The sequence below is a fragment of the Pan paniscus genome, chromosome 11 (assembly GCF_029289425.2).
Source record: "Pan paniscus chromosome 11, NHGRI_mPanPan1-v2.0_pri, whole genome shotgun sequence".
Classification (NCBI taxonomy): domain Eukaryota; kingdom Metazoa; phylum Chordata; class Mammalia; order Primates; family Hominidae; genus Pan; species Pan paniscus.
Genome location: NC_073260.2, coordinates 19,222,100 through 19,232,297, shown reverse-complemented (window position 1 = coordinate 19,232,297; position 10,198 = coordinate 19,222,100). Strand labels below are relative to the sequence as shown.

Sequence of the window (10,198 nt, the reverse complement as noted above, 5' to 3'; positions counted from 1 at the left end):
CACCTGGAAAAGCCACAGGCACTCAGTGCCAGCCTTTGGAAGCAGTAGCAGGGACTGAACCCTGAAAAGCCACAGGGACAGGGCTGCCCAAGGCCTTGGGAGCCCACCCCTCACACCAGTGTGTCCTGGATGTGGGACATAGAGTCAAATGAGATTGTTTTGGAACTTTAAGGTTTAATGAATGTCCTACTGGGTTTTAGACTTGCATGGAGACTTAGCCCCTTTCTTCTGGCTGATTTCTCTCTTTTGGAATGGAAGTATAATATGCCTATAACCCCATTGTATCTTGGAAGTAACTAATTTGTTTTCAATTTTACAGGCTCATAGGTGAAAGTGACTAGCCTTGTCTCAAAGAGACTTGGGACTTTGGACTTTTGAGTAATGCTAGAATGAGTTAAGACTTTGGAGGACTGTTGGGAAGGTATGATTGTATTTTGAAATGTGAGAAGGACATGAGATTTGGGAGGGATCAGGGGTGGAATAACATGATTTGAACCTGTGTCCCTACCCAAACCTCACATGAATTGTAATCCCCAGTTTTGGAGGTGGGCCTGATGGGAGGTGATTGGATCATGGGGGAAGAGTTTATACAAATGGTTAATATCATACCCCTTAGTACTGTATAGTGAGTGAGTTCTCACTAGATCTGATTGTTTTAAAGTGTGTGGCATCTTTCCCCTCTCTATCTTTCTCCTGCTCTGGTCACGTAAGATGATCTTGCTTCACATTTGCCTTCTGCCATGATTGAAAGTTTCCTGAGGCCTTCCCAGTAGCAGAAGCTGCCATTCTTCCCTGTACAGCCTGCAGAACATGAGCCAATTAGACCTCTTTTATTTATAAATTACCCAGTCTCAGGTGTTTCTTTACAGTAGTACAAAAATGGACTAATACAGCTGGGCACGGCTGCATGTTTATAGTCCCAGCTACTCGGGAGGCTGAGACAAGAGGATCGCTTGAATCCTAGAGTTCTAGGCTGTAATCAACTATGATCATGCCACTGCACCAGCCTGGACCACAGAGTGAGACCTTGTCTCTAAAACATTTAAATTTACATTTTAAAAAGACCCCTGGAACTTAGACATATTCTGAGGCAAGGTAGGACCCAAATGAACTGAGATTAGGTTTCTCCTATTTAGCAAACTGGGAGCTCAAAATGATAAAGAAAAGGAAAGGGAGTTTTATTTTAGTTCTTGTTCATCTGGGTTTATAGACTGAAACCACAGCTATTGCATATGTGAAGCACTCAGCCCAGTGCCTGGCACAAAGTAGACACTTGATGAATGAGAACTGGTTCTCTTACCACCTACTGGAAGAACCTCCTCTCCACACAGGCTCTCTCCTGTCCCAGCCCTTCATGTCCAGTTGATATCTGTGCTCCCTAGGAGAGAAACAAAATGGGGAGATGAAGTAGATTTGCTCACTACTCTTTGCACCAACCATGATCTTTTATCTAACTCCAGGTGAAAAAATCACTTTCCTCTCCTCCTGACTGCAAATGTTTATTGATACTACTGTGAAAATTAAATGCTTTGCTGAAGATTACTCTTTAACCCTGGAATTCAAGTTGGTATGTGTCTGCTTGTTCATTAGTTAATTAGTTAATCAGTTTGTTTATTTAGTAACAGCCAGATTCTATGAAACAGCAATGAGAAGGAAAATCCTTTACATTCACACTTCTCAAGCATTAATGTGCCCACACATCATCTGTGGATCTTGTTAAAACAGAGATTCTGATCCAAAGTATGGAAAAAGGGCCTGAGTTCTACATATCTAATACACTCCCAGGTGATACTAATCTTGCTGACCCATGGACCACATCTAGAGGATCTAGAGTCAGACACACTGGGTTCAAATCCCAACTCTGTAGCTGTGTGACTTTAAGCAACTTAAATAACCTCTCTGAGCCTTCATGTCATCTTTTATTAAATGGGACTATATATAACTTCTTACTGAAAGTTTGTATAGGTGAAGATTGAAGATAATTCAACAGAGCCCTTGCAAGTCTTGGCCATTCTGCAAGTAGCAGTGTGAATTATTAGGATAGTGTGGCCCCATTTATGCTAAATGTGGGGTTGCACCTTTCTACTACAGCCTTAGGATCCCTCTTGTCCTGACATTCTGCTATTCTGGGAGGACCGAATAGCTCTGGAATGAATAAAACTGTCACTGCCTATATGGAAGGGCAGCATCTTGTCTCTACTATCAGAGTGTGGTCATCATTCCAGACCAGCTATGAGGCATCTTGCTCTTGAGATGGGCTGAGAATCAGGATGTCCCAGCAGCTGGCAGCATGGATAGATGATGACATACCTGGTACTGAATGCCCACCTAGTCCCCAAATGTCTCGATGTCCTGTAAGACCCCTGGAACTGGCTGGGCATGGTGATTCACACCTGGATCCCAGCACTTTTGGAGACCAAGGTGGGAGGATCACCTGAGCTCAGGAGTTCGAGGGCAACCTGGGCAACACAGCGAGATCCCATCTCTACAAAAATAAAAATTAGCTAGGACATAATGGTGCATGCCTGTAGATCCTGCCCATTGCCGAGGCTGCAGCCTCTTTCCACTCCCCTCTTCAGGGATATTGATCCCCAGCCAGCTGTAGATGCATCTTTATTATTTGTGTGCCATAATCAGCACAGATATTAGGGCAATTCCCTGGCCTGGATCTATTTGTTCACCCATGCTAGCCTGAATCTCTCTCTGAGGTCCCCAGAGTCAGTGACAGCTGTGCGGGACCCAACTCTGGAAATAAAATTTCAGTTACATCTACTGGAAATTAGATTAGATTTTATTACTGGAAGGAAAAAGGAAAGATGACAACAACCAAAGGCTCAGAGAGAAAAGACATGTGTACATCAATACACAAATATGAAATGAAAAGCCATTTTGCAGCCTCACTCACCAACCCAAAGGAGCCAAAGAGCATCTGTCCTGCTTGGGGCGACTAGGAGGCTGCCTCAGCTCCAGCAATGGCCGTGTTGAAATGGAGGTGGCTCTCACCTCTGAGAAGCAAGGCAAGGCTCTGAAAATACAATGGTCCTCAAGGTGACAATCAGGGCTCACTCAGATCCAAGTTCTCCCACTCCTGAGCTGCATGGACTTGAGGACAGGACTTCCCCACTACTGTGAGTCTTCGTACTGTCACCTGCATTATGGGATGATGCTAATATCAGTACATAGTTCGGAGGAGAGTGAGATGAAACAGTAAGTGATGTTCCATACATTCCCCCAAAGAGGCATAAACTGGGTGATCAGAATAAGAAATACACAACTCATGCTAAGAACTGTGTTTTATATCATAGCCCTGTACAAGTACATGTATACATAAATAGACAAAAACATTAAGTATTACGAAATAAGTTGTGTCAATAATTGCAAACACATATAGCATTTCCTATGTTCTAGGCTCTATTCTAAACCCTTAATAAATATTAATTCATCCCTATGAAGTAACTACTATTATTATGCCCATTTTATAGGTAAAGGAATTAAGACTCAAATTCCCTTGAGTAACTTGACTATGGTCCCACAGCCAGAAAATGGCAAAGCCAGGATTCAAAACCAACTAGTCGGCCTCATCCACTGTGCTACCACATCTGGTAATTCTTCTTCTATTCTAGTCAGAGGTCCCCTCCACTGATTTCATGGCCACTAAAAAAATCCCAATCTGAAATTTGAAAAATGCAGCTCTAATATGTCCTCTAACTTTGGAAATTCTTCTTTGGAGAAATGTTTATTCAAGACTTTTGTGTATTTTTTAACTGGTTTTTTTTTATTGTTGTTGAACTGTAGGAGCTCTTTACCTATTCTGAGTATTAATTGCTCATCACATATATGATTTGTAAATATTTACTCCATTCTGCTTTTCACTCTGTTGATAGTGTCTTTTGATCCACATGTTTTTAATTTGATGAAGTATAATTTATCTATTTTTTCTTTTGTTATATGTGTATTCACTGTCATATCCAAGAAATCATTGTTAAATCCAATGTCATGAATATTTTCCTCTATATTTTCTTCCAAGAGTTCTGTAGTTTTAGTTCTTACATTTAGGCCTTTCATCTATTCTGGGTTAATTTTTGTATGTAATGCAAAGTACAGTTTCAACTGCCTTCTTTTGCATGTGGTTATCAATTTTCCCAGTATCATATGTTGAAAAGACTGTCCTTTCCCCACTGAATGGTCTTGGCATCCTTGCTGTCAAAATCATTTGGCCATATGTATGAGTGTTTATTTCTGGGCCCTCTATCTTATTCCATTGGTCTATATGTCTTTCTTTATACCTTTAACACACAGTTTTTATTATTATAGCTTTGTCGTAAGTTATGAAATCTGGATGTGTGAGTTCTCTGACTTTGTTTTTTCAAGATTGGTTGGCTATTTCGGGTCCCTAGTGATTCCATATGAATTTTAGGATGAATTTTTTCACATCTGCAAAACACATCATTGGGGTTTTGATAGAAATTGCACTGAATCTGTAGATCACTTTGGGCAGTACTGACATCTTAACAATATTAAGGCTTATAATCAATGAACAGGGGATTTATTTCCATTTTTGGTGTCTTCTTTCATTACTTTCAGCAACATTTTGTAGATTTCAGTGTACAAGTCTTTTACATCTTGGTTAAATTTATTCCTATATATTTTATTCCTTTTGATGCTATTATAAATAAAATTGTTTTCTTAATTTCCTTTTCAGATTTTTCATTGTTAGTGTATAGGAACACAGCTGATTTTTGTGTGTTGGTTTTCTATCCTGGAGCTTTGGTAAATTTGCTTATTTGTTCTAACAGGCTTTTTTGTGGAACCTTTAGGTTCTACATATAAGATTATGTCCTGAATGGTATTGCCTAGGTTTTCTTCTAGGATTTTTATGGTTTTAGGTCTAACATGTAAGTCGTTAATCCATCTTGAATTAATTTTTGTATAAGGTGTAAGGAAGGGATCCAGTTTCAGCTTTCTACATATGGTTAGCCAGTTTTCCCAGCACCATTTATTAAATAGGGAATCCTTTCCCCATTTCTTGTTTTTGTCAGGTTTGTCAAAGATCAGATAGTTGTAGATATGCGGCATTATTTCTGCGGGCTCTGTTCTGTTCCATTGGTCTATATCTCTGTTTTGGTACCAGTACCATGCTGTTTTGGTTACTGTAGCCTTGTAGTATAGTTTGAAGTCAGGTAGCATGATGCCTCCAGCTTTGTTCTTTTGGCTTAGGATTGACTTGGCGATGCGGGCTCTTTTTTGGTTCCATATGAACTTGAAAGGAGTTTTTTCCAATTCTGTGAAGAAAGTCATTGGTAGCTTGATGGGGATGGCATTGAATCTACAAATTACCTTGGGCAGTATAGCCATTTTCATGATATTGATTCTTCCTACCCATGAACATGGAATGTTCTTCCATTTGTTTGTATCCTCTTTTATTTCACTGAGCAGTGGTTTGTAGTTCTCCTTGAAGAGGTCCTTCACATCCCTTGTAAGTTGGATTCCTAGGTATTTTATTCTCTTTGAAGCAATTGTGAATGGGAGTTCACTCATGATTTGGCTCTCTGTTTGTCTGTTATTGGTGTATAAGAATGCTTGTGATTTTTGTACGTTGATTTTGTATCCTGACACTTTGCTGAAGTTGCTTATCAGCTTAAGGAGATTTTGGGCTGAGACAATGGGGTTTTCTAGATATACAATCATGTCACCTGCAAACACGGACAATTTGACTTCCTATTTTCCTAATTGAATACCCTTTATTTCCTTCTCCTGCCTGATTGCCCTGGCCAGAACTTCCAACACTATGCTGAATAGGAGGGGTGAGAGAGGGCATCCCTGTCTTGTGCCAGTTTTCAAAGGGAATGCTTCCAGTTTTTGCCCATTCAGTATGATATTGGCTGTGGGTTTGTCATAGATAGCTATTATTACTTTGAGATACGTCCCATCAATACCTAATTTGTTGAGAGTTTTTAGCATGAAGCGTTGTTGAATTTTGTCAAAGACCTTTTCTGCATCTATTGAGATAATCATGTGGTTTTTGCCTTTGGTTCTGTTTATATGCTGGATTACATTTATTGATTTGCGTAAGTTGAACCAGCCTTGCATCCCAGGGATGAAGGCGTGGGCAAGGACTTCATGTCTAAAACACCAAAAGCAATGGCAACAAAAGACAAAATTGACAAATGGGATCTAATTAACTAAAGCGCTTCTGCACAGCAAAAGAAACTATCATCAGAGTGAACAGGCAACCTACAGAATGGGAGAACATTTTTGCAACCTACTCATCTGACAAAGGGCTAATATCCAGAATCTACAATGAACTCAAACACATTTGCAAGAAAAAACCCAACAACCCCATCAAAAAGTGGGCGAAGGATATGAACAGACACTTCTCGAAAGAAGACATTTATGCAGCCAAAAAACACGTGAAAAAATTCTCATCATCACTGGCCATCAGAGAAATGCAAATCAAAACCACAATGAGATACCATCTCACACCAGTTAGAATGGCAATCATTAAAAAGTCAGGAAACAACAGGTGCTGGAGAGGATGTGGAGAAATAGGAACACTTTTACACTCTTGGTGGGACTGTAAACTAGTTCAACCATTGTGGAAGTCAGTGTGGCGATTCCTCAGGGATCTAGAACTAGAAATACCATTTGACCCAGCCATCCCATTACTGGGTATATACCCAAAGGATTACAAATCATGCTGTTATAAAGACATAGGCACACGTATGTTTATTGCGGCACTATTCACAATAACAAAGACTTGGAACCAAGCCAAATGTCCAACAACGATAGACTGGATTAAGAAAATGTGGCACATATACACCATGGAATACTATGCAGCCATAAAAAATGATGAGTTCATGTCCTTTGTAGGGACATGGATGAAACTGGAAACCATCATTCTCAGCAAACTATGGCAAGGACAAAAAAACCAAAGACCACATGTTCTCACTCAGAGGTGGGAATTGAACAAAGAGAACACATGGACACAGGAAGGGGAACATCACACACTGGGGACTGTTGTGGGATGGGGGGAGGGGGGAGGGGGGAGGGATAGCATTAGGAGATATACCTAATGCTAAATCACAAGTTAATGGGTGCAGCACACCAACATGGCACATGTATACATATGTAACAAACCTGCACATTGTGCACATGTACCCTAAAACTTAAAGTATTATAATAATAACATTAAAAAAATAAATAAATAAATAAATAAAACTCTGAACTTCTAAAAAATAAAAAAGATTATGTCATGGGAGAACAGATAATTTTACTTCTTCTTTTCCAGTGTGAATGGCTTCTTTTCTTTCTTTTTTTTCTTCAATTATTTAGGGCTGCAATGTCCAGTACCATGTTGAATAGAAGTGGGTGAGTGTTCCTGTTCTTAGAGTAAAGTCTTCCAGTCTTTCACCATTGAGTATGACACTATATGTGGGATGATAAGGATGTATTAGAAACAAGTGCATTTCAAAAAACTGTTGATACGGTTTGGCTGTGTCCCCACTCAAAACTCATCTTGCACTGAAGTTTCCATAACCCCCATATGTCATGGGAGGGATCTGGTGGGAGGTAATTGAATCATGGCGGTGGTTACCCCCATGCTGTTCTCGTGATAGTGAGTGAGTTCTCATGAGATCTGATGGTTTATAAGGAGCTTTTCCCCCTTTGCTCAGCACTTCTCTCTGCTGCCATGTGAAGAAGGACATGTTTGCTTCCCTTTCCATCATGATTGTCCGTTTCCTGAGGCCTCTTCAGCCATGCAGAACTGTGAGTCAATTAAACCTGTTTTTTTAATAAATTACCCAGTCTCGGGTATGTTTTCATAGAAGCATGAACAAACAAATACAACTGTTTTTAGTGATAATAATGAAAGCCCCTATGTGTCAGGATAGAGTTGACTGTTTCCATTCATCAAATTATAGAATCCTCACAGTGACCTGTGAGAGAGGAATTTGAATCCCCTTATCACCAATGCAAGGCTTAGAGAAGTGTAGTGACTTCCCCAGGCTCACAGTGACAGCAAATGGTTGCGCTAATATTCAAGCCCAGGGCTGGGTGTGGCAGCTCACACCTGTAATTCCAATACTTTGGGAGGCCAAGGTGGGTGAATCACTTGAGCTCAGGAGTTCAAGGTCAGCTTGGGCAACATAGCAAAACCCCATCTCTAAAAGGATTATAAAAATTAGCCAGGCATGGTGAAGCATGCCTGTAGTCCCAGCTACTTGGAGTCTGTTGTGGGAGGATCGCTTGAGCCCAGAGGCTTGAGGCTGCAGTGAGCGATGATTGCACCACTGCACTCAAGCCTCTGTAACAAAATGAGACTCTGTCTCAAAAAATATAAATACATAAATATTAATCAAACTCAGAACTACTAGTTCCAACATGCTTGAACTCTCAAATTTCCTCAGCTTAGTAGATATTAGTCCTATAACCCTCCTTGTTAGAGGACAGTCTTCTCATCCTTGGAGCCTGAAGGGCAAAGATTCCATCTTTCACATCAAAGACCTGGCCTTGAGTGGCCCTGGCTCTACCACTCTCTGATGGAGTAACTGGACAAGTCACTGAAATTTTCTGAGCCAATGTCCTTAGCTACAAATCAGGCATCATAATAAAAGCCACACATAAGTTTCCCCAGGGCAAAGGGGTTTCCCAGGATATAGAACTTTCAGTGCTAAATGCCAAAGTCCCAGGCAAACCTGGTCAAGTTTTGTTTGTCACCAGATATGATGGTTAATACAACCATTCATTCCATTGTTCTTTCTTTCAACAAATATTGATTGAGCCATTGTATGCCAGGCAGTGTTCTTGATGCTGGAGATATAGGAAAAAAAAGAAAAAAAAAATTGGCCTTCATGGAGCTTATATCCTAGCTAGGGCAGAACAGCACAAATAAAGAAGTAAGACATTTAGTATGTCAAGTAATGATAAATACAATGAAGAAAAAAAGAGCAACAAATTATTCAAATAGCCCCAAACTGGAAGCCACCCAAAGTATCCATCAGCAGAACAGTGAATAAACTGAGATCTATTCATGCAATGGATTAGTGCAATGCAACAAAAACAATGAATTACTGATACACAAAATGTGGATGAATCTCAGACATTATGCAGAGAAAAACAAAACAGTACATGCTGGAAGCGTCCATTTATATGAAGTTCAAAAACAGGCGAAACTAAGAGATGGTGATTATAGTCAGAAGACTAATTACCTGAGGGTGATGCTAACTGGAAAGGGCCTAAGGAAACTTTTGGGGCACTGCAAATATTCAATGTCTTGGCCTGGATGGTGATCAGATGGAGAACACATAGGTAAACATTCACTGAAGTGGATACTTGACATAGATCCAATAAGTGCACTTTATTGTGCATAAGCTGTACCTCAATTATGAAAAAAAAAAATCTTAAATAGATAAATAAATCAACAAAGGTGAAACGGAGGCATGGAAGAGGTAGAATTAGGTTGGCATAGTTCATAGCATGGAAGAAGAATTCACTACATGTTAGGTACATTTTATTATTATCTGGTGACTGTGAGGAGCCTATGGCCTAAGCTTCAAAGAGCAGAAGCCCCTCTGTTGGCTCTTTGGGTTTCCCTCAGCTAAGCTCAGGACCCTGGTACATCTCCAGGAGCCTCTTGGGGAAGGCTGTACTTTAAATGCCTTAACACTGGTTTCTAAACCCAGCTCATCAAAAGGCCTGGAAGGTTTCTGGCGGGACCATACTGGTTTGCTCTGCACGGTACATCCTAATCCCATGCCCCTGAGACTGTAGTGACAAAGATTTATAACATTTTCCTATGCAATGGGATTGAATTATCCCAGGGATAATGGAAAGGTATTTTTCATCTTTAGGGTGTTAATGAATATAAATGGGATTTACAGCCCAATTCTCTGCTTTTTTTTTCCCTCTGGGAAGTGAGATCATAGAAAACTTACAGTAGCAAAAGGAGAGTGAGAGACCCTTCATTCAACCCTCCCACCCAGAACACCCCCAAGAATGAGAAAGACTTCAAGAACTCCAACGCCTTCCCCTCCTTCCCAAATGGTCAAAAACTCCTCCAAGTAAAAAGTAATTGATCCATCATGTTACAAGTATTTTTAGCTACAAGGAATTGCTAACCAGCAAACTTTGAGTGAACCAGGACCCAGGGAAGTCAAGATGTAAACCTCTTTTCTAGATGGAATACTCTCTCTGCTCA

At 40.3% G+C, this 10,198-nt stretch overlaps 1 long non-coding RNA gene across 1 annotated transcript; it reads right to left on the bottom strand.

Annotated features, from left to right (window-relative positions):
* Nucleotides 1-1,297: 1,297 nt before the first annotated feature.
* Nucleotides 1,298-9,729, bottom strand: LOC117974358 (uncharacterized). The gene is made up of 3 exons (XR_008626655.2): nt 7,275-9,729; nt 2,906-3,148; nt 1,298-1,378 (listed from the first exon to the last, which is right to left on the bottom strand). It is a non-coding gene; the product is annotated as an uncharacterized LOC117974358 (long non-coding RNA).
* Nucleotides 9,730-10,198: the final 469 nt, after the last annotated feature.